General features: G+C 34.5%; 1 protein-coding gene across 1 annotated transcript in view; it reads left to right on the forward strand.

Annotated features, from left to right (window-relative positions):
• LOC114339289 (calcium/calmodulin-dependent protein kinase type 1) overlaps positions 1–25,469 on the forward strand; it is a 216,401-nt gene that overhangs the window by 13,207 nt on the left and 177,725 nt on the right. The gene's annotated exons all lie outside the window — the stretch shown is intronic.

Genomic DNA, 25,469 nt, shown 5'->3' on the forward strand with positions numbered 1-25,469 from the left:
AGAACAATTTTCACTGAACTCTTTTTGGCAATCAACTTAACACCGTATCGTATACAGATAGATCGCACCATACTAAATATTTTGTAGGATATTGCTTTTTTATATTTGATTACCATAAATGCATAACCAATAAAATCATTTCATTCCTAATAGAAAGCTATTAAAAGGTAATTAGAAGGATTACGATGCCCGGGACTCAATTCGACCATCTAAATATTTTGACCCTTCTTAATTCAGGTATATGGGACTCAATTTACCTATGCCCGTTTCAACAGAGTGACTTTCTCAAGTGATGTATTTTTACCATGCATCTATACTTTATAGTCTTTAATTGATTAAGTTGAGGAGATAAGAGCTGTTTGTGTCAATAAACATTCTTCTAATGACCAATTTCAAATTCTCTATATTCAAAATAAAGGTATCTTTAGTAAAATCTACGGAAATTAATAAATTAAAAAATACAGAATACTTCTAAATGACCAACTTGAGACAAACAGCTCTCCCTCCCTCAACCTATTCAGTTAAAGACTATAAAGCAGGGGTGGGCCAAAGCCGGCCCGCGGGCCGGATCCGGCCCTTTTGCTTACTTTATCCGGCCCCTTGAGAAATCCCGCAAGCATTTTTTATAGAGCGTAATGCATTAATTTTTTTCGAATCCTGAGAAAACTAAGTATTTTTGAAAAATTTAAACGCGGAATAAAATATTATATTATTACCGAGGGCCGAAAGTCCCCTGAAAACTTCTATGAGGTGAAACAAAAATAGAAAATTTAGTGTGATTTTTAATTTCAAATTATGTCTTTCTCCTTTTAATGATGGTCAAAAGGTCTATGTTCCTTTTCTATTCTATGCAACACCATTTCGTTCGTAATATGATCGGTCCATGGTATTTTCATAATTCCCCTAAAAAGCCACATATCAAAACCTTGCAGGTTTTTCATTAAGTCAGTATTAACAATCCAATAAAGAAGAAGATAGTGGACATAACATTTTTATTATTATCCCGGTTTTTTATAGTGTTCTCCGTCTTCCAGTTGCTAGTTTCCAGCTTCGTCCGTCGTTGCATTCGTCAGGGTGAAGGTTCCTTTCCGAAATTGCCTTCTGAATGCCGCCTATAGCCAGGACTGTTTCGGTGTTCCTCTCTTCCTTCTTTCCCTTGGCGTCCATTTTAAAATTTGTTTAGGCAGCCTGTCGTCGTCCATGGACGTCGTACATGACCATACCAGATCAGTCATCTCCTTTGAATTTCGTCTCTCATGGTTGACTTGACATAACATTTTACCATCCGATATTACATTTTCAGATTGAATCTTTGGTTACTCAGAAATTTCCTCATCTTCAAAAAGGCTGCTCTTAGATCAGACCGTATTAAAAATTTCGTAATTTTACTGGGAACAAATTGTTCGCATGTACACACCAGAAAGACAGTTGATTATTATTAACAGTCAAATGTCTTTCTCCAAATGCTTTAAAATGATACTTGTAGTATTTTTTTCAAAAAAATTTCTTGGTCAGAGAAAAGCCTCCACCAAACATTAGCGTACATACTGGGTATAGTCCTCCGGCCCGGGAGACATTTTGAAAATTTCATTTTGGCCCGCGCTTAAAAGTATTTGCCCATCCCTGCTATAAAGTATACATTCGTAGTAAAAATACATCACTTGAGAAAAGCACTCTGCTAAAACAGCTATAGTGATAATAAATTTTATGGAAGTGTTGGAAACAAAAGTTTGCAGTATTTTATTGTTAGCTATCTAAATTAACAGTGTATGTGCTACTGCCTCTTTCTTTTGGCCTTTTTCCAGGGTTGCAAAAAACGTGTTTTTTAATTTTACACAAAACACATGTTTTTTTTGTTTCAAACGTTTTTTTTTCTCGTTTTAAACATGTTTTATTTTGTTTTTAAATATTATGTTTTAAACAAATAAAACATGTTTAAAACACGTGTTTTTTTAAACATTTTTTTTTGTTTTAAACATGGGTTTTTTGATTTTAAATTTTATGTTTTAAACAAATAAAATGTAGAAAAAACACTGTTTAAATCATATTTTCCTAAACATAATACAGTGAAACTTGGATAATTCGAATCTCAGGGGACCGTTAAAAAATTCGAATTATCCAAAAATTCGAATTAAAAAATAAATTTACAAAAACAAGGATTACCTACAAAAACATCTGCAAATGATAAATATTAGTAGTTGATCAGCAAAAAAACAGTAGTTGATCATTTTTATCGCTTGGAGATGTTTTTGTTCCTAATCTTGCCCGAGTTTTGTCAACCTAAAAAAATTGGCTAACAAAATTCGGCAAAAAATACCAATTAAAACATTTGCAAGCTATAAAAAAGACCGACTTTATTTTTTTTTCCAAAGAGATCTGAAATTTTTAGCTGCTTTTTAGAATTTAGCTTCTCAGTAATTACAAAAGATTTTAAGATATTCAGAAAATATAGCAGAAAAGTTCAAATGATCCAAAATATAATTCGAATTATTCACGACTTTTTACCATTACTTATATAGGAAATGCTAAGGACCAGAATAAAAATTCGAATTAAAGAAGATTTCGAATTATGGAAGTTCGAATTAAGCTGGTTCCACTGTATTAATAACTTTGATTTTAGCTTTTCTTTAACCTAATAGAGATAGAAAACCAATTGCAATTAGGAGCTATTGCCTGGGGAACTCCAGACTATTTATTATTTATAAATTATCATTGCAAGTTGTCTATTGTAATAACGCCTACTGTAAGTTATTTTATGGTGTTGAGTGTTTTTTTAAAACATGCAAATGGCAAATTTGCTTGATAAGCGCTTTAGTGGAAATAAACCTAAAATCCATCTATTTATAAATTATCATCCAGGAGCATTGCCAATTATTATTAATTACCAGGCAAAGTGTGTACTGTTTAAACCATATACGTTTTCTAAACATTTAATTTAGAATATAATACCACAGACATGGTGGCGTTCTATGAAAAATATAAATGCTACAGCATTGAAACTTGCTCAACAGCTCTCCACAGCTTATAATTCATCGTCAGCCAACATAGAAAGACTCTTCTCAACACACGGTTTACCATTCCAAACTACGTAATCGGCTAGGCAATGTCAAAGCTACTAAGTTGGTTTTAATTTTTAAAGAGCTTAATTGCATCAGTGATGACGTGATATCAGATTGATAATTTTAGATTACAAGATTACTATGAGACTGGAACAGTTTTGAGAAATTTATTAACTCTTGTATGCAAAATGTTTTAAGTTTTTTAATCTTTGTCAAGTTTCCGTTATTAATAAATAAATAATATGTATGTATGTTAAAAAGTTTTTATAATGTATTTGAATTTTTTTCATATTTATTTATTATTTTAACCTGGGAGCAGTCCCGCCGTTAGAAAAAATCTCACATTTTATTCTTTTCTGTGATAACTCGATGAAAAATTTTGCAACATAATTTTCCACTCGTAAGTGTCTCGAGAAAGATTGTACTAATGCGTGGGAATTTTTTTTAATTTCTTTTTATTTTTTTTGTGCTGAATTTATGGTTTTGACGAAAACCAATTAGCTTTAAAATTGTTAGAAATAGACATTTTTAACATAACAAGTAAATAAAAATAGTATAAAATAGAAATTTGTTTTAAATTCGTATTTGAGATTTTTTCTCTACGTGCGAATACTTACGTGACAGAACTGAGCGCGACTGCTCCCGGGTTAATGAAGAAAATGAAAAAAAAACGCTTGTTTAACTTAAACGTTTTAAACGTGTTTTAAACAAAAACTGTTTTAAACATAGAGATATGTTTAAAACAGTTGTTTAAAACAAAATGTTTAAAACGAAACAACCCTGCCTTTTTCCATCTAGTTCTTTATATATAGTACTTTTTAGAGCATGTAGTAAAACATAAGATATTTTTTGATATAGAGAATATACGTTTTTTCCAAATATACTTTTAATACTCTGTATTTACTGCTTCTTTTGCTAATCTTATTTTCTTCTTCTAATGCCTCATTCTTGCATTTGTCTTGTAGCTCACAATCTGATATCAGATTTTGTAGATCTGTTGCTATTTTATTCTCTTCTTTTCCATATTTTTCCTTTTGGTTTTCTCTCCTGTGTTTTGTGGTTATCCATGCTCACAACATGACCAGTCCATCAAAATCTCTATACTCTAGCATGTTTTGAGATAGGTGTTTATTTGAACAGTTATTAATACAGATCATGGTGTATCTGGATTTTTAGGACATCTTGGATTTTAAAGCACCCTAAAATATGTCTGTGTAGATATTGGCATTGAATCCGACCCGGGCCGACCGTCACATGTAACACCGTTGCCGTATCCTCTATTTTTTCATACTATCACGTTACAATTTTTTGTGATATTATATTTGTGTGTGAAATGTATCATTTTTGTGTATTTTAGGTATGTTCTAATATGTTATGTATATATATATATAGGTTTTTACTTGATTATTTTAAATCATTGTGACGTTTAACTTGCTGGAAACCTTGTAATATTGTGTACCTAATGTGTTAAAAGTAAGTAGTTTTGAAACACCAATTAAGTAAAGTTTATTATGTTGTTGTTTTCACCAATTTTGAAAAAATGTGAAAACATTGAATTGTCCACGTCCGTCTGTCCGTCCGTCCGTCTTGTCTGTATGTTTGCAAACTCAACTCCTTCGTCATTATACCAGGTAGAATGACAAATGAGGTGTCAAATGAAAGCTTATCCAAGGAAGGTACTAAAGGTGAGAAATTTAACCTAGGCTGTCTGTCCGTCTGTCTGTCCGACCGCGTATATGATTCCTCCGTCACTGTACCAGGTAGAATGACAAATGAGATGTCAAATGAAAGCCTATAATCCAAGGATGGTACTAAAGATGAGAAGTTTGACATATGCTGTCTGTCCGCCTGTCCGTCCGACCTGGTATAGTGACGGAGGAGTTATATTCGCGGACAGACAGACAGACGGACAGACAACCTAGGTCTAATTTCTCACCTTTAGTGCCATCCTTGGATAAGCTTTCATTTGACACCTCATTTGTCATTCTACCTGGTATAGTGACGAAGGAGTTATATTCGCGGTCGGACGGACAGACAGCCTATGTCAAATTTCTCACCTTTAGTACGATCCTTGTATTATAAGCATTTGACACCTCATTTGTCATTCTAGCTGCTATAGTGACGGATGAGTTATATTCGTGGTTGGACGGACAGGCGGACAGACAGTTTATGTCAAATTTCTCACCTTTAGTACCATCCTTGTATTATAAGCTTTCATTTGACACCTCATTTGTCATTCTACCTGCTATAGTGACGGATGAGTTATATTCGTGGTTGGACGGACAGGCGGACAGACAGCCTATGTCAAATTTCTAACCTTTAGTACGATCCTTGTATTTTCAGCTTTCATTTGACACCTCATTTGTCATTCTACCTGCTATAGTGACGGATGAGTTATATTCGTGGTTGGACGGACAGGCGGACAGACAGCCTATGTCAAATTTCTCACCTTTAGTACCATCCTTGTATTATAAGCTTTCATTTGACACCTCATTTGTCATTCTACCTGCTATAGTGACGGATGAGTTATATTCGTGGTTAGACAGACAGACGGACAGACAACCTAGGTCTAATTTCTTACCTTTAGTATTATCCTTGGATTATAAGCTTTAATTTTACACCTCATTTATCATTATACCTAGTATAATGACGGAGAAGTAAATGTTGTTATTCTATTATTCTTGTAGGTATATTTAACATTGAAATTATGAAAGAAATATATAGAAAACAGCATGGCAACACTGTGATGCACAAACATAAAAATGCAGCCACATTCAGCTGTGCCAGCTGTGCGTTACATAGGGTGCTTTAAAATCCAAGATGTCCGATTTTTATATCTAATTTGTGTGTGTGTTTTTTTTGGAAGCTGTGTATTATAACTTGGTTGTAGTTCAGAGTTTCCTTACTGCACATCTTCCATTAATTTGTGATACTCATTCCAGCATTCTCGAACCCTGTAACAGCTTGTAGAGGTCTGAATGATGGATACCATGCTTTGAATTCACCTGGTAGTCTCCAGCAAAAAGTGCTTCGCAGTCATGTACAAGATGATTGGCTGTTTTAGGCTTTCTGCTACGTAGTGTGCAGCTTCAGTTTCAATGAAACAGTCCCATTGTATGCAGGTGTCATTGTGTTCAGCATGTCCAATAAGGAAACCCTGGTTTTGTACTCATTTTGTTTGTTTGACCTCTCAAGAAGCTAAGGTACCATATTCCTTCAAATTTACTTCTTTGGTTACCTGGTTATCTCACCTTCTTGGGGCCTGGTCCTACGGCCCAGTTTTTCAGTGACAGGTTAAAATTTTGGTTAGCTAACCTAGTTTAAATTTTAATCGGTTCGGAATCTGTATTTAGTTCGTAATGTCTACCTCGGTTTCATAACAGAATATATCATTACAATTACTGGAACGATTTAGACTTTTTTTGCCGATTTCGTTTGTCAAAGACCACGGTGTTATCACTATTAGAACGGACACGCGCCAACTCGTAACTCTTAATGACAAACTTTTTTAAATCAAAATGTACACCGGCCAATTCGTAACTTTTCTACCTGACCAACTCGCAACTTTATACAGGTGAATTCGAAACCATTGTTTAATAGTTGTTAGGTTAAAAGGTAAGAAATAAATTTGAACAGTAACGGATTAAGCCAACACGGGGCATATAGAATATTATTATGTAAGCCAATGGTTCTTGGTTTGCTTAAACACATGTTGTGTATTATATGTACCTACCTATAAAAAAATAATAATAATTGACTTATGCTCCTTCTCAAATATGCCCGGAACATTAATAAAAAAATTAAAATATTTAAAAATTTCGAAAAACAATATTTTTTTTTCTACATTATTTTCTTATAACTTTAAAACGATTCATTTTGGAGCAAAGTCGTAGCAAATTAAAATAAAGATAATTGAATTTTTTCTGATATACGTATAGTTAAAAATGTCTTAAATTATTACCCTTTCTGCAAAATAGCAATAAATACAAAATAAGGGGGCAAAATAAGCCTCTTTTTATTCAGTGTTTTTCATCAACTTTGGTTGCACTTAGAACCTTCGTAATTTGCATAGAAAATCCTTATAACATACTTAAATCGTCCACCAAATTTCATTAAAATCGACCTGATAAATTTTGCATAATAATTTTGCAATCTAAATTTTTTTAAAAAAGTTCAAATTTTTTAAAAACTTTCTGAACAGAAAGTAGACCATTTAGAGGTTTGCTAATTTTTTCCAATATAAAGAGGCTCTCTGCCTATCTAATACACTTTACAGAATTAAAATTGGATTATCTAAGAGGCCTCAGGACTGTTTTAAAGTTATAAACAATTTTTTGGCTTATAAACAAATACAGTGAGGACGTTTGAGTTGGAATAAATTCATTTTCTCGAGAATGGGCGTCTCTGGAGATAAATCCCGAAATAAGTCGATTTTTATTTTTAAATTCTAATTTTTTGGTATACATATCATACCAGTGACGTCATCCATCTGGGCGTGATGACTCAATCGATGATTTTTTAAAATGAAAATAGAGGCCGTGTGATAGCAGGCCGTATGATTCCGTCAGTATAACAGGTTGCCTTGCAACCAGATGCAGAACAGTACCATAAATGTTTTCCACTTTTTAGCACTTTCTTTAATTGAAATTTAAAATTATTTACCACCGATAACTTACACCCACGTGCACTCATTACGAAATCTGTTATCTGTTACAAGAATTTCAGTCATTTTCACAAAATGTATTTGGATTTTCTCTAGTAACTGTTCCAAGAGACAATACATAAATGATGGATACCTTTTACACCACCTTCAAAGAGAGTAATTTTTACAGGTACATACCTGGAATACCGGTATTCAATTATCAACATTACTTAAAAATGAAAGTTACTAATTCACCGGTAGTTAGTGGGTTATCGAAGAATTACCTGCGCGCCAGAGTTACGAGTTGGCCTGTAATTAGGATGGGGGGTTAAAATAGTTACGAATTCACCGAGACCCATTAGAACAGATTGACCAGAATAAGAAGTCAAACTGTTATAATGGTTTTGCCGTGTAGACAAATATATAATTATTATCTGTTTAAAATATTACTAGGAATCATGCATTGAATCCTGTTACTGTATGTGTAAACATAGGTACCCGTTACAGTTGTTATAATATATTTAAATATATTTCCTTATAATTCCTTCCTAACGATAATAATATATAATAATTTCTTTATAATAATAAGGAGGTACATATTTTAGAATACTTCCCGGGATATAAACAAAATAAAAATAACATAACCCAACTAATCTCTTCTGTCAGGCAATATTCAAAATAAACATAATTTGACTTTGATGCATTCACTGCACCCATGCGCAAGCGTTAACCACAAAATTCGGAGTTAAACCATCTAACGAGAATCGGTTAAAATCTTGGTTAACTTAAACGGGTTTAAGCTCTAACCCAGTGGCGGCTCGTGGCCTTAGAGACAGGGTCGGCAAGGTTTTTTTGTCTCCTCATATAGCTATACCATCAAACTAAAAGGCTTAAATCATCATAAGAGATTTTGTTGCTCTTTGTTTTTTTTTTATTTGATGTACTTGACATTCTCTCTTGTTTCATGGTGTTACGACAATACGTGTTGATTCTTTTGAGACAAGATAAATTCTGTTTATTTGAGGCAGAAATTGGTGATAATAAGAAAATTGATGAACAATTTGTTGTAATGAATTGCAGTACTTACTACATAGAATTATACATACATATTTTGTAACTTATCCCACTTTCTGAAAATATTTGGATCGGCATAATTTTTAAGCAGGTACTTAACTTGTAATAATAAGTAAATATCTTGGAAATTCTTTGGCGAAGGTAACTTTTAAATTTTGAATCGTCAAAGAAGTCAAAAATTTGCAAATCTTCAAAATTCGAAAAACGAGTATATATTTGCATATAATAGTAGGTATCCAAAATGTCAAGATATACCTACTCGTTTTTCGACATATGTATCATGTCATTGTCTTTTTGGGATGATTCGGAAATATCAAGAGAATCCAAAACGTCACTGCGTACCTATATATTGGAAACTACTATCATTACGAAAATCTCTGAGATTTTGCACCAGCTTTCTTATTCTATTTTTGGAATAAATAATGTCAGTTGACTGATTTTGAACAACAATGAATATTTTGGGCAAACTCTGTCTTAAAAATATTTAAAAGAATAATAAAAGAGTAATTATTTAATAAAGTTCTCAAACCGATTGCTTCACGGATCGAGGTATCGCCACTTTCAAAATCGTCGCCTTCGATAATAAAATCAAAAACTTCCAAAAGCTGTTCACGAAAATCTGCTACAAATACTAAAACTAAAAGAGATAATCTGCTTAGATAAAACTAACCGAGATTTAAAATTTCATCGCGTCTGACAAACTGTTTGCTTTTTTTCGAAACAAATTTGTTCTAAAGCAGTAGTCGTTTAGGTGAGCTAAACTGGCAAGAAAAGACCATATTCTTTATTTTTTTACACGTATCATGCAAAACTAAATTCATTATATGCGCATAATAGTGAGTAAATAAAGCTTGTGATGCAATAGTTTTAACTTATGCCTGGAGACCATTCAATTCGCCACATATCACAGCAACGCCGTCATAAGATTTCCCCAGTTTGCCGTACCAATTTATTTTTGATATCAAACAATTTTAATCTGTTCTTTAAAACACCAAAAATATATTCTGCCTTATTGCTTTTACTCACGTCTCTAAAACCTAAAAACGTCTCATAAATATTACCACGTAACGTGTATCGAACAACAATAATTGATAATTATTGTGAATGACATGATAATTAGAAGTTTCATCTACTTCCAGCAAAAGGCAAATAGTTTTCTAAATCTCAGATTCAATAACGTTATTCAAAATGAAACTAGGTACCTATTTGATTATATGTATTAGTTCATTCTGTATTACGAATACACTTCGAATCAGAAAGTAAATATTTCTAAAACAATTTTATTAATTCACTATAATTACCTACTTTGATTTTTATCAAATGCTTCGATCCATCGTGTCCACTAAATGATAATTCCTGACAACCTAAAAAAATTACAATATCAATTAAACGACGTAAAACGGCGTGATTATTTTTGACAATTTCTGCCGATGCGCGATGCTTCCAAATGAAACACCGACCGGCAGATTTAAATATGCCGTACCTGCCGCTTATGCCTACGGAGAGAATGTATGTTCGCTTGCTCATCGACTTGTTATTTCGTTGAGTTTTACGTGTAAGGCCGATGTCAGATTATGCGTTTCCGCCGCATCCGGTGAAAACGCATAGTGTGACAGATCGGTCCGGTTGCGTTGGAAACGGATGCGTTTTGAGTCATCGGTACGCGCTTACTAACTGCACCAGACTAAACGCATAGTGTGACAGGTCGGTCCGGTTGCGTTGGAAACGGATGCGTTTTCACCGCATCCGGTCAAAACGCTTAATGTGGCATCGGCCTAAATCGTCAAGCTACGGATGAGTTGCTAGCCGAAAAGTCAGATGAATGGCTCGGATCATTCATTTTTTGAGAAGTCTGTTATGCGCAGGGATCACTTAACGCTCGGATTGATCAACTCCTTTTAAAAACCATGAATAAAATTTAGTCTGTATTATCTGACAGATTTTTTTTACTTCACGGATACAAATATTAAAAAAATCTATATGTATAAATGTGTGGGTCGGCACTGCCGACCCTGACCGGCCGCCACTGCTCTAACCTAGTACTAAAAAACTGATTAACCATGAATATTTCGGTGACCTAAAAATAAATAGGTTAACCCAGCACTGAAAAACCGGCCCTTAGTTTCTTCACAGTGTAATGCTAAAGAATCAGTTAATTCACTCTCGAATTTGGATGGTTCCAATTTTGTCCTGAGACAAAATTTTGAATGCGTGATGATAACTACCAATCACAGCAAACGTCGCTGTCATTCATCTGCGCGAAGGATTAAAATATTTGATGCGCTGTCACCAAAATGGAACATAGAAAACAAAGGATTTTCGCAGAATGACTACTGATTCTTTAGCATTATGCTGTGGTTTTTATATGAATGTGTTTGTTTAGGCAATACGTAAAGTATCCTTAACAATAGTAACCTATACTTATTGTACGGTTATAGAGTATATTCCCATAGGTAAGCTGGTTAAGAGTAGATAACGATTTTTCATATGTAATTTAAAGTATTATCTGCATAAATGGCACAAAGAATATTTGCTACGAGAGGTATATGGTTCAAAATGCATACAGTATCACGACTAATAAGTTATGTTCACATACATGTAGAGTACTTACAGTTTTATTCCTTGATGACGTGTCACATCAGAGCTCTGATTGAATTCCATAATCCATTTGGTTCATTTGTAAGGCACTCACTAATACGCTAAATAAATCATCGTCGATAATACTGAGCAGATTGAATTATCTGAGCGGTATAAAACGATAGCAAAAAAAGCCGGTAAAATGCGGCCTTTTTACGAATAGCGGGAGCGTCGATAGATTAGAGATGATTCTCGTTAGGAAGCTTTTGACGATCTGCCCCGGCGAGGGGTTCAAATGCGAGTCTCAACAATAACCTGGAGTTTCCAGAAAGGTTACATAAATACTACTTGAATTTTAAGTAATCAGTAGTACAGGGGCGTAACTAATTATTTTAGTGAGCCGTGTATAATATATTTATTGTACATATTGCCGGGGGCGACAGGCGAGAGAGATGGCCTATATCACCTCGAAGAGAGGGGATTGGCAAAGATGTGCACAACGATAAGAAATGTTTGAAGAAATTAGAGTTTATATACACAAGGGGTAACAACGATAAAATGGAGGAAAACGATAAGTTTTCCCCCTAGGGATAGATTTTAATCTTCCAGGGGAATCACAGCGATTTTCGTAATACCACGAAGAAAATCACCGTGAGTAGTGTGAATCTTGACAGTACGAACTAGACCATCCTTACCAGGCAATACATCTATTACCCTGGCAGTTGGCCATAAGAGTGGAGGAGTACCATCCTCCTTCAACAGAACCAAATCCCCGATCTTGACAGGGTCAGTAGGGTCGGTCCATTTATTTCTTTGCTGCAGGAGGCAAAGATAGTCTTTTTTCCACAATTTCCAAAATTGCTGTTGAATTTTACTAATACGCTGAAAAAGATTCAACCTATTTTCAGGTATCTCTGAAACACTTGGTTCAGGGGGCGCGGTTAAACTTCTTTGAACTAAGAAGTGAGCTGGAGATAGGAAAGCGAAGTCATTGGCGTCAGACGACATCCTAGTGATGGGTCTCGAATTTAGAATAGCCTCGATTTGGCATAATACTGTGTTAAACACTTCAAAGGTGAAGTGGGAATTTCCTATAATTCGATAGAGGTGATACTTCACACTCTTTATTCCTACCTCATGGAGGCCGAATTGATGGGGGTTGCGGGGAACACCCATCTTGAAAGTTATGGAGTTTTGAGTACAGAATTCCTTAATCTGTTCCGAATTATTTTGATTTAAGAAAAAATCATAGAATTCGCGCATTTCATTTTTTGCCCCATGGAAATTTGTGGCATTGTCGCTCCAAATAATACTGGGCGTGGATCTTCTGGCAATAAACCTTTTCAGAGTAAGAATATAGGCTTCTGCGCTTAATCCTGTGACGAGTTCGATATGAACACATTTAGTGCTCATGCAAATGAAATAGGCTACGTATGCTTTGTAAAGCGGTGCCTTCCTCAAATGTGAGGACTTAATTAAGAAGAACCCCCCATAGTCCACTGAGACGACTTGGAAGGGTCTAGTGGGGAGTACACGATCGGGATGCATATCTGCCATCTGTTGAACAGAATTGGGTGTCATGAATCGGAAACAGTTTACACACTTACGAATTAAGCGTTTAATCTGTCTTAATCCGTCAATTGGCCAGTACTTCATTTTGACATACGAAAGTACTGTTTGCGCGCCTGAATGTAATAACTTATGATGAGCTTGAGTCAAGATTAGTTCTACAACTCGACATTTAGAAGGAAGTAGAATGGGGTGTTTTTGATTATACGATATGGGGGCGTGTCGGAGACGTCCTCCCACACGAATCAGCCCATCATTATGTTGTAGGAAGGGGTTGAGTTTACGAATGGCTTTATTGGTCACGAGTTTAGCATTTTTCAATTCAAGAATCTCTTTTTTAAAGTAGATACTTTGGATATACCTGATGATCGCGTGATCAGCGATCTCCATTTCGGGTGGCGTCAATATATCCGTATCTCGTGGAGAGTTATTTATTTTCTTTTTAATATTACTGATGAATCTAAAAAGATAAGCGACAATTCTTTGAATTTTACGAAAAGAAGAAGATTTAGCGAATAGATTTTCAAAGGTGTCGTTGAGTTCGTGATTTGTTGCTATGTTTGAGACAACTAACTTCCTTAATTCAGGAAGATTATCCTGAAAATGAGGAATTTGATGAAGAGAAAAATCGATGGGATTGTCTCTAATAAAGCTAGGTCCGCATAACCAGTCTTCGGTGGTCTGGGGATTATCAAAGACATTTATCCCTCTGGAAGCGGGGTCAGCGATGTTTTCGTGACTTCTGACGAAATGGAAATCACAAGGAAAAGTTTCCAACAAGGAATTGACCTTTTGAATTCTGTTTTGTACAAAAATGTTCCAAATGTGTTTTTTAGAAAGTATCCAAGACAAGGCAATTGTAGAGTCAGCAAAGAGATGAGATGAAGATATACTCAAATTTTTCTTGAAGATGTGAAAAAGTCTATGAGCCAGAGTGACTCCCAACACTATTCCACAAAGTTCCAATTTGGGGATGGTGAGTTTATTTTTTAGCGGAGAAATTTTGTTTTTAGAAGCGATAAGCCGCGACGATACAGAAAAGTCTGAGTATGTCGCTTTGAGATACACACAAGTGCTGTATATTTTTTCCGATGCGTCGGTGAAAATAATTAATTGAACATCAACAACTTTCTTTTGTAAAAGTAAGCATCGAGGTACCTTGACCTCTTCTATAGTTTTGAATGTCGATAAGAGGTTTTGCCAATTTTTCATAATGATGGGTGAGTCAATGGGTTGATCCCAGTCCAATTTCTGGGACCATATTTCCTGTATCAAGAGCTTAGCGTTCACAAGGACAGGGGATAACCATCCTAGCGGGTCATACAAAGTAGCAATGTAGGAGAGAATAGTACGTTTAGTAACAACATTAGCCAATTTGAAGATAGGAGTTTTAAACGAAAAGTGGTCGTGTTCTGAATCCCAGAATATGCCTAAGACTTTATCAGATCCCGTGAAGTTAAGACTGACTTCAGAGACGGGATTTAAATTGTGTTGAGACAGAAATTCTGAAGAACTGCAGTTCCACTTGTGGAGGAGGAAACCATGGGTTTCTAGCAAAGAAGTTAATTGTTCGAAAAGACAATTTAATTCATGAAGACTGTCAGCACCGCTGATCAGGTCATCCATATAGATAGATTCTTGCAGAACACTAGTAGCAAGTTCGTGGGTATGTTTGTTGTTGTCAGCGATGTGCTTGATAACTCTTTGAGCGATAAATGGGCTACTTGGGAGCCCGAAGGGTAATCTTTGAAATTGATAGCACCGTAAAGACTGCTGAACTTTGTCCCTAAAGAGAAAATTTAACAGAAATGTTTCAGTGGGACAAATGGCGGTTTGTAGGAACATAGCCTTGATGTCGCCTACTAGTGCGAATTTAAACTGACGAAACTTAGCGAGAATGTCAAAAAGTTCATGTTGGACGATATAACCTTTGTCTATCACGTCACTGAGGGAGATTCCCGTAGACGATTTATTGTTTGGATCGAAAACTATACGAGTGGAAGTAGTAGAGTTGGATTTGAAAACGGGAAAGTGAGGGAGAAAGTAATTAGGTTTACCTGAGTCATTTAGCATTTTTAACGGCACTTGAATTATTTGTCCGTTATTGAGATATTCCGATATAATGTCCTGATACTTTTCCAATAAATCAGGGTTGAGTTGAAAACGTTTCTCGAGACTTAGAAAACGTCTTTTTGCCGAGAGAAACGAATTTCCCATGTCTATATCTTCGATAGGGAGTTTGAGATTGAGTGTGGACTCATATCGTCCATTGGGGAGAACATTAACATGTTTTACAAAATTAATTTCAGCGGGGTGATCATTAATGAGATCGGTGTTCTGAGGAGCGGCTTCTTCCAGTTCCCAGAATTTTTGTAAATGATCGGATAGTTCCTCGTTGGACACTACCGGCTCATTTAAGGCGGAAGGAGTGTTATGAGAACAACAAGTAACGAGAGAGTTTGAATAAAATTCCAAAGCCTTTTTAGTATTTTTCGACTTGAGAGCAAAGTCTGGAACTGACCCTGATATCGTGTACCCGAGTAGAGTGCGTTGAAGAACGGGAAGACCTTTTCCCAAACGAATTATTTCAGGTTGAATGATATCGTTATACAGGTCTGCACCGAGCAGGATACCAATTGGGGATGTTACATGGAACATCGGATCACCTAATGGTATCTCTGAGGGTATGTTTAGTTTGCTCGCCGAAATAGAAATTTGAGGAAGCGGATTTGTTATCTTTGGGAGTATAGAGCACGAGATGTCAAAAGGAACGTCGTTAGCGACAGCGAAAATTGTTGTATCTACAATAGATTGAGACGAGGATGAGGTGGAGTTAATTGCGTTGATCCGTAATTTTCCATCTCTAGCGGTGAGTGACAGTTCCTTTACGAGGTCAGCACTGATAAATGAAACCTGTGAGGCCGAGTCTAAAAGTGCCTTTGCGAAGACCCTCTTGCCGCTAGGAGCGACAAGATAGACCTGGAGTGTGCTTAGTAACACCAAATGATTATCAAGCGAGGCTGCAGATAGAGCCATTGAATGTGGAGTCGAATTTTGAAGATTAACTTCCGTTTCAGGAGCTCTAACATGTGAGGGCCCCTGTTGTGAATTACCCTGTATATGGGAGTTATTTGAGATAGCGGTTTTATTATGATTATTTGAGTTGTGTTGGCCAACAGCCGCGGAAGGGTTACTATGACCCGTTTTGTCGAAATGGAGCAACGTGTGATGACGAGATTTACAAACTATGCAAGAGAATTTGGATTTACACTGATCGAGCATGTGAGACCCAAGACAATTAATACAAAATTTATTTTGTTTGACAAAACTAAAACGTTCTTTAGAATTCAACTGCTTGAACTGAGGACAAGAGTAGATCGAGTGAGAGTCGTTGCAATAGGAACATTTCTTAGGACCTAAGCGAGGCGAAAGGTTACTGGTAGAAGTGTCTGAGGCTAGGTGTAAAGAGTGTCTGGAAGTAGTAGTCGATTTTGGTTTCGATTGAGAGTGAATATTCTCAAGATGAACAACGCGTGTCTCGATTTCCCCTAGAAAATGGACAAAATCAGGGGTAGCTTGGCTACCACCGGATTGGAACTCAAGAGCCCTAATGGTAGGTGCGTCGAGCTTCTGAGTAGCGATATGTATGAGAAGTAAATGCAAGAGATCTGAAGGGGGCCTATTCAAGTTCAATAGGGCCTTGAAATTATTTGACATGACCGTATGAAAATTTCTTAATTGTGAGTGATTTGCGTTTCCAGAAATAGGAGGCGCATCAAGAATTTGAGAGATGAGAGTTTTGATAAGCGATTTAGAGTTGGCGTACCTTTGTGTCAGGTTATCCCGGGCTATTTTGTAATTGTCACCTATGAGTGGGATATGCTCGAGAAGCGTCAAAGGCTCGGAAGTTAGAAAACTTTTGAGGTAAATGAGTTTTTCCAGATCACTTAATGTAGTATCAGATCCTATTATTGTATCAAAAGTCTCAATGAATGAATTGTATTCAGTAACTAAGCCACTAAATGGTTTTAACTGAATACGAGGGAGGTTTACTGTTCGTTGCCTAGCCATAGACTGTGAGGTTAGAGAAGAATTAGGGTCAACTTGGAGGGAGGGGGTAGCAGTCACATTAGAACTTTCAATGACCTCTAATCTTTCTTCCAATAGAGAAATTGTATCCAAATATTTATCAAAAATCACAGAGGAATCAGTAGAGGGGGTAGGTTCCTCGGGGATCGTCTCCAGCACATTTTGAGCATCGCGGAAAAGTCCGTAAGAATGTTTGAGTTGTGAAATTATTTCACGAATTTTATATTTGTTTAGAGAATTAAGAGTTGTGGGAACCGAATCAGCCAACTTGGTTATATCAAGTTTTGCGGTGAGCCTCTGTCGGTTATATTTTGATCGGTCAGCCATGTTGCGAGAATGTGAGATTAGATAGATTATTTGCAAATTTCTAAACCTATAAATCGATGCGAAAATGAGAGAATATGTACAATATATTATATATTACACGTTTAATAGTGTGAGATTGGCTTAATAGTATCACCCTGTATGAGTGCAGATTAGTATATGTAATGCAAAACTATAAAATTTCAAAATATATGCAATTTTTCAAAATGGGTATTTTTCAGCAAGTGTGAGACACCCTTAACAAGTATTTAAATTAATTAAATTGAAGGAAAAAACAATTATTTATTTTCTATAGTTTTCTAGAAGTGTAAAATGAGCTTAAGCGAAGCTAAATGTAGCAAAAACTTACAATTTATGCAAGAAAACAAAATTATTTTTAATAATTTTTGTAACCTGTGAACCAGGCTTAATCGGATTCAAAATTATAAATTTAATTTAAATCAAAAGGTTGAACAAACAATGTTAAAATTATAACACCCGTACTATCAGCCAAGAAATGAGTACACTTTTTGTATACTATAAACAGAAAAATATATTTACGAAAATAAAATAATGTAATATATGCAAATATTTTTTCATACAAACAAAACGACTCCTTTATTTGAACAAAGCAAGTAGTTTCTGAAATTGCACGTGTAGACCGGGCTTAACAACCTACCAGCTATTGTAGAGACGTGCTGGGTTAAATACTGAGAATTTGAGTGCAGAAAGAGAGGAATATTTTATTTTTGTGCCGGGGCGGCGTGGCTTGGAAATTTCCAAATGCAACAGAAAGACACTATAAATGAAAAACCGTTATTCTCAGAATAGAGATTATCAAAATATGCAAATACGAAGGACCTTGAGGATTTAATTAATAAATAATTAATATGATACGGCTCGATGGAACAGAAATGTTTAGGCAATACGTAAAGTATCCTTAACAATAGTAACCTATACTTATTGTACGGTTATAGAGTATATTCCCATAGGTAAGCTGGTTAAGAGTAGATAACGATTTTTCATATGTAATTTAAAGTATTATCTGCATAAATGGCACAAAGAATATTTGCTACGAGAGGTATATGGTTCAAAATGCATACAGTATCACGACTAATAAGTTATGTTCACATACATGTAGAGTACTTACAGTTTTATTCCTTGATGACGTGTCACATCAGAGCTCTGATTGAATTCCATAATCCATTTGGTTCATTTGTAAGGCACTCACTAATACGCTAAATAAATCATCGTCGATAATACTGAGCAGATTGAATTATCTGAGCGGTATAAAACGATAGCAAAAAAAGCCGGTAAAATGCGGCCTTTTTACGAATAGCGGGAGCGTCGATAGATTAGAGATGATTCTCGTTAGGAAGCTTTTGACGATCTGCCCCGGCGAGGGGTTCAAATGCGAGTCTCAACAATAACCTGGAGTTTCCAGAAAGGTTACATAAATACTACTTGAATTTTAAGTAATCAGTAGTACAGGGGCGTAACTAATTATTTTAGTGAGCCGTGTATAATATATTTATTGTACAGTGTTCCCGGTTTGCATCCTTTTTCTATTTGAGATGCTTCTGTGTTTCTCTGAGATAATAAAATTACTTAAAGATTATTAGTGCAGTCATTGAAGCTTTTTAGCTCAGAAATTTTTTACTATGAACCGATCTACATGAAATTTTGGAATTAGGCTTATCCTACCCTTAACTTCAAAAGTGATATTGACAGGAACTCCGTTTTCACCCTGGGGCGGTTGCCACCTCTTTTCGGTGGTGGAATTTTTTTTTTCAAAATAACCTCGGATATAGATAGAAGACCTAATTTTAAGCAACAAATGTTGTATAAAGTTAATGTTGTTCTGAAGCTATTTCCTTGTGGCATTTTTATAATGAACTATTTTAAATGGGAAATAAGCCACAATTTTATCAAAAAAATGAATTTATTAACGTTTCGACGCCCAAGTCGGGTGTCGTTGTCAAAATACATTGACAACTAGGACAATACTAAATATATCAGCTATAATGGAGTTATTGACATTATGTACTAATAATACCTATTTTCAACTAAATAATGAATTCTATAAACAAAATTTTGGTCTAGCAATGGGCTCTTCTTTATCTCCATTATTGGCTAATATATTTATGGAGGATTTCGAAACTAACATCATTTCTAAACAAAATTTAAAACCCATAATATGGTGGAGACATGTAGATGATGTGTTTTCAATATGGCCTCATAGATCAGAATTGCTGGATACATTCCTAAATATTATAAACGATCAAGAAGAGACAATAAAATTTACAATGGAAAAGGAATATAATAACAATCTGCCTTTCCTCGATGTTTTAGTCTCAAAGAAGGATACTGGATATGAGACTCAAGTGTATAGGAAACCAACACACACCAACAGATATCTAAATTACAAATCAAATCACAACATCAACGTTAAAAAGGGAATCATTAAATCCTTATACAAAATTACTTGTTCTAACGAAAATTCATTTTTAGAAGAAAAACATTTGTTAACATCTGTTTTATTAAAAAATGATTATCCTTTATCGTTTATAAATAAGGAATTGTCAAGATTGGATCGAATGGAACAGAACAACGTAGAACGGGATCCTATAACATCCACAAGAAATAATACGAGGAAAATATCAATACCATATATAAAAGGACTATCCGAGAAACTTAAAACAATAGGAAATAAATTCAACATTTCAACAACATTCAAAACAACAAACACATTGAGATCTATTCTATCTAAAACTAAACCTAACAATGAACAAGAAAGAACAAATAATTGTATTTATAAAATACCTTGTGAATGCGAACAATTTTATTTAGGTGAAACATCAAGACCATTAGACGTTAGAATAAGTGAACATCAGTCTTATATTAAAAATAGAGAATTTGATAGATCTCAAATATGTCAACACGCATGGGATAATGAACATAGAGTCCAGTGGAGAGATTCAAGTATAATCCTGAAAGAAACAGATAGTAAAAAGAGAAAAATCAAAGAATCGGCTCTAATTATGCTAAATGAAAACAATTGTGTCGCAAATTCCTCGGTAGAATGCAGTAGGATGTGGTTACCCATACTAAAAGAGAGTACTATTTTGTATTTTGACAACGACACCCGATTTGGGCGTCGAAACGTTAATAAATTCATTTTTTTGATAAATTTGTGGCTTATTTCCCATTTAAAATAGTTCATTGTATAAAGTTTTTTCAAAAACCCAATACTTTTCAAGTTATTGGCAATTGAAAATTCGGAATTTTCTCACGATTTTCAACAGTTTTTTGCAAATATCTCCAAAAATATGCATTTTAACGATATTATTATAATGAACAAAATTGTAGCAGGTAAAAAAATGAATAAATTGGTTTTTTAAAGAGTGTTCCAAGTGCAATATTAAGCGAGATATTAAAGATCAAAGCCGTTTTTTATTTTGTGTGAAATTTAATCGATGTATTCCATGCCATCTAGCGGAGAGCGAATAGATTTTATGCATGCTAATGAGAAAGGATTTTATAGTGCTTAAAATAAACTTTAAAAAGAGCACTGTTAAAAGTCTTGTACGTAAAATGAGTAAGCTGTAATGAAAAAAAGAAGAACATCTAATGGTTCTTTTTTAAATCAATGGATTTCATAAGTGTCATTTCCACCAAAATTAAAATTAATGGTATTCCGTCTAGAATCAACTTTAATATAAAGAGTTTGATGGATTCTAGCAGTTTCGCTGCTGTGGAACACATGTTTTTTGAAAAAATCACGATTTTAAGAAAAAAAAATTTCGAATTTAAAAAAACTACCTTCTTTTCATAATATCTCAAAAATAATGAAAGATACGTAAAAAAGTGTAATAATAAAAAAATAGTTTTTTTTTGACAAAATTTTGGTTTGTTTGTTTTTCCTCTCACACAAAAATTGACGAAGATATGATTGATTAAGGAGCTCGCGGTAGCGCAACCACAGTCTCTCTCGAGCCCTTTAACCCTTCACCGTTTCAAAATAAAAGGTTTTTCACTACATATTATACAGAAAAAAGTTGTAGCTCTTTTAATTACCTTCAAAATGGTTTTTTATATATAATATATGACAGTGTTTCCCAAACTTATCTAAAGCGCGACCCCTTTTTGTTAAAAAAATTGTTCACGACCCCCTACTCATCACCCAAACCAAAATAGCGACAAAAATAGCGTGCCTAATTTACAACTGATGGTTTCTCAAATTTTATTTTACTTTACTGTTTAAATTCAAACTAAATACATTTAAAAAATTCAACAATTATTTTAATAATTGCGATCTGTCCCACTAGTACACTAGTAGTACTTCTGCCAGACTAGCATTTACAATAAAAATAAATAATAAAAAGTCGACTGCACATTGTACACCGCGACATCTTTGTGTCTACATCGCAATACTTTTCCATGATATTCGCGAAGGCTCTACTCCTTACTTCGCTACTAGATGGCACTATGGAACGTTCTCGTAGCCTCTTTTTGGCTTTATATAAGCGGCGATGTGCAATGAGACCTCAGTTCGAAACAGCACGTTGTGGCGAATGCAGCGGTATTAAGTAATGAGTAAATATTTTGCGACTTACGTATTCCCGTTTACGTATTTACGTCTACGATAAATTACAAATTATGGATCAGTTTTTAAAAAGAAGTGCAGAACCATCTACGTCTGAAAGTGGCAGTAATAAAAAGAAAAACAGACTTTACAGTGATGAATATCTTAAATATGGTTTTACCATTATTTCCAATAAAACACAATGTGTTATTTGTGGAGAATTATTGTCAAACGAAAGCATGAAGCCATCAAAGTTACTTCGACATTTAAATAGCAAACATCCAGATAAAAAAGACAAACCCGTAGAATTCTTTGAAAGAAAGCTGAAACGTCCTTCACAAACAGCAAGATACTTTTCAATTGGCAACCACTACTAACGAAAAAGCATTATTAGCAAGTTATAAAGTTGCTTATCGCGTTGCCAAAACTAGTAATCCGCACACAATTGCTGAAAATCTGATTTTGCCAACAGCTGTTGAAATGGTACATATAATGATTGGTGAAAAAGAGTCTGCAAAGTTAAAAACAATACCTCTGTCAAATAATACTATCCAAAGAAGAATTAGTGATATGGCAGAAGATATTCAAGCGCAAGTTGTGGAAAATCTTAATAAATGCACGTACTTCTCTCTTCAAATGGACGAATCCACGGATATATCTAACTGTGCCCAATTTATTACGTTTGTAAGATATGATACAAATAATGGCATTCAAGAAGATATTTTATTTTGTTCCCCATTGGAGACCAATACCACTGGAAAATGTTTATTCGACAGTTTTGTGAAACGCACAAGTAAATATGTTATTGACTGGGGAAAATGTATTGCTATATGCACAGATGGCGCTAAAGCTATGACAGGACATCAATCTGGTCTTGTCGTCAGATTACAAGAAATAATGCCTAATGCCACATGGAGACATTGTTTTTTACATCGAGAAGCTCTGGCGTCAAAAGCTTTACCTCCTGAAATGGACTGTGTTATGAAATCCATCATTAAAGTTGTAAATTCCATTAAAGGAAAAGCTTTACAGACCCGTATTTTTCGAAAAATCTGCGAAGACATGGGTGCTATATTTCAAAATCTTCTTTATCACACCGAAGTAAGGTGGCTTTCAAGGGGCAACGTCTTAAAAAGAGTATTTGACTTAAGAGCAGAGCTTTTAATGTATTTGAAAGATGAGAAGTCCCCATATGAAAATCAATTTTCCGATCCTATTTGGCTTTTGAAACTAGGTTTCCTTGCTGATATATTCGAACAATTAAATATTTTGAACAGTAATTTGCAAGGTCGCGACATTAATATAATTACAGCCACAGATAAAATTAAGGGGTTTATAAGAATAATCGATTTATGGTCAACTTCACTTGGCAAAAAGCAGCTCGATTCATTCCAGTGCGTTCAGGAAATTATAGAAAATGTATGTTACAGTGCTACAAATTTTGAACAAGTTTATGCAGGCCTGCAAGTTACTTTGCTTAATTTAAAACAACAGCTCTGTGATTATTTCCCCGAAGAAATTCAAAACAGTTACGACAGTTGCAGATGGATACTGAATCCGTTTTTAACCGATTCCTTTCAACATGCTGAAATACCAATAAACATGAAAGAACAACTTATTGAAATATCAAGTGATGGAATGTTGAAGCTCCAATTTTTTTCCCAGAACCCGGACGAATTTTGGACCAAAAAGATGCAGGAATACCCTCAGTTGGCGAATGAAGCTGTAAAATGTTTGGTTCCATTTGTAACATCATATTTATGTGAGTTAAGTTTCTCGTCTATGATTGCCATTAAAACAAAAGTGAGAAATCGTCTCGTACTTGAAAACGATATAATTGTGTGTGTCTCAAATACACAGCCTAGATTTGAAAGACTAGTTTCAAAAAAACAGGCGCATGGGTCTCATTAACATTGTAATATTTGACTTTATTTTTTTCTTTTACTTTTAAGGACTTTTAATATTTAGTTTTATGTTTCGTTTGATAATTAATTGTTAATTTTTATTTACGGCTTTATTAAAATAAAAATACATGATTTAACAAAGTAGTGTTTTTGTCTTATTTTGGAAATTTCCGGCGACCCCCTAGTACCTCATTGCGACCCCCCAGGGGGTCGCGACCCACACTTTGGGAAACACTTATATATGATATTGAATATATAATATTGAAGTAGTTAGAGCCCAAATTGGTTTTTTGGTTTATCATACATATTCAATGTTTTAATTTAGGGGTAGTTTTAAGGGTTAAAGAACTTGAACATATGATTTTTCAGCATAGTTTTTTCGATAACGTGGACGATATTTAAATCCTTTTTAGTTTATCAAAAGAAATTTTTTATACAATTTTTAATCGAGGGGTTGATTTTAAGGGTTGAAAGGGGTTAACAATTAAATAATTAAGATAGAGAACGTAAAATATTATTTACTCTATATTTAAGTCTTCTTGTCAAACCAAATTAATTTTTTGTAAATTTTTTCTATTTAGGGGTTTTTTAAGGGTTGAAAGGAGGTTGACAATATGATAAATAAGATAGAGAACGTAAAATATCATTTTTACTATATATTTAAATCTTTTTATGTCGTACTGAATTAATTTTTTGTAAATTTTTTCAATTTAGGGGTTGTTTGCAAGGGTTGTACGGTTTTCAAGGGGATGAAAATGAGTTTAACATGAGGTTATTGTGTTAGAAAATACTTCACAATGTCACTCGTTATTACTAAACACGTTTTCTAGCGATAAAATGGCTCAATGTCAGTTTTTCCATTAAGGGGTTGTTTTCATCCCTTAAAAATAAAAACGGAGTTCGGGTCAATATCACTGAAGTTAAGGGTAAGATAAGCCTAATTCCAAAATCTCATGTAAATCGGTTCATAGTAAAAAATTTCGGAGGTAAAAACCTATTTTTCCACCTACCTCTACCGAAAGTATACTTTTCCGGACCTGATTGTAGGGAGCAAAGTTGTACTTTTCCTCCCTAGGGAGGAAAAGTAAAAGTGACGTCATGGTATTTCATTCATGAAATGTAACTTATTGACGCCTTGTACAATATCTATTTTCTATTACGTAAGTTTCTATACATTTTAACGTTTATTTATAAAACACTCTGTATTTTGCAGAATGGTAAAAAACAGTAAATTGTTATTTTGATTTAACAATGTTTACATTCTTAATTTGACTTATATTTGACAGTTGACAGTTATATTGTACGTACTTGTTAGTTTTAGTTCTAATACATTTTGTTGGTTAGTTACATAAATAAATTAAGTAAAAATGAAAAAATGACTTGTTATTTGAGGAAGGTGGAAAAACCATATGTATAACATGGGAGTAAAGTGCCTTTTCCTCCCTTGAATGATTACTGCCCTCCGCTACGCGTCGGGCAGTAAACTTCATTCTCAGGAGGAAAAGTAGCACTTTCCTCCCTTGTTATACAAATAGCTATTACGCTTCAATGACTGCACTGTATGTTTCCTCTTCTGTTTCTTATCATTTTTTTTTGCATTCAACCCATTTTACCTGGATTATGTCGTGTTTGTTTAAAATCTGTGATCAATATCTTATTCTATTTTC

The sequence above is a fragment of the Diabrotica virgifera genome, chromosome 10 (assembly GCF_917563875.1).
Source record: "Diabrotica virgifera virgifera chromosome 10, PGI_DIABVI_V3a".
NCBI lineage: Eukaryota > Metazoa > Arthropoda > Insecta > Coleoptera > Chrysomelidae > Diabrotica > Diabrotica virgifera.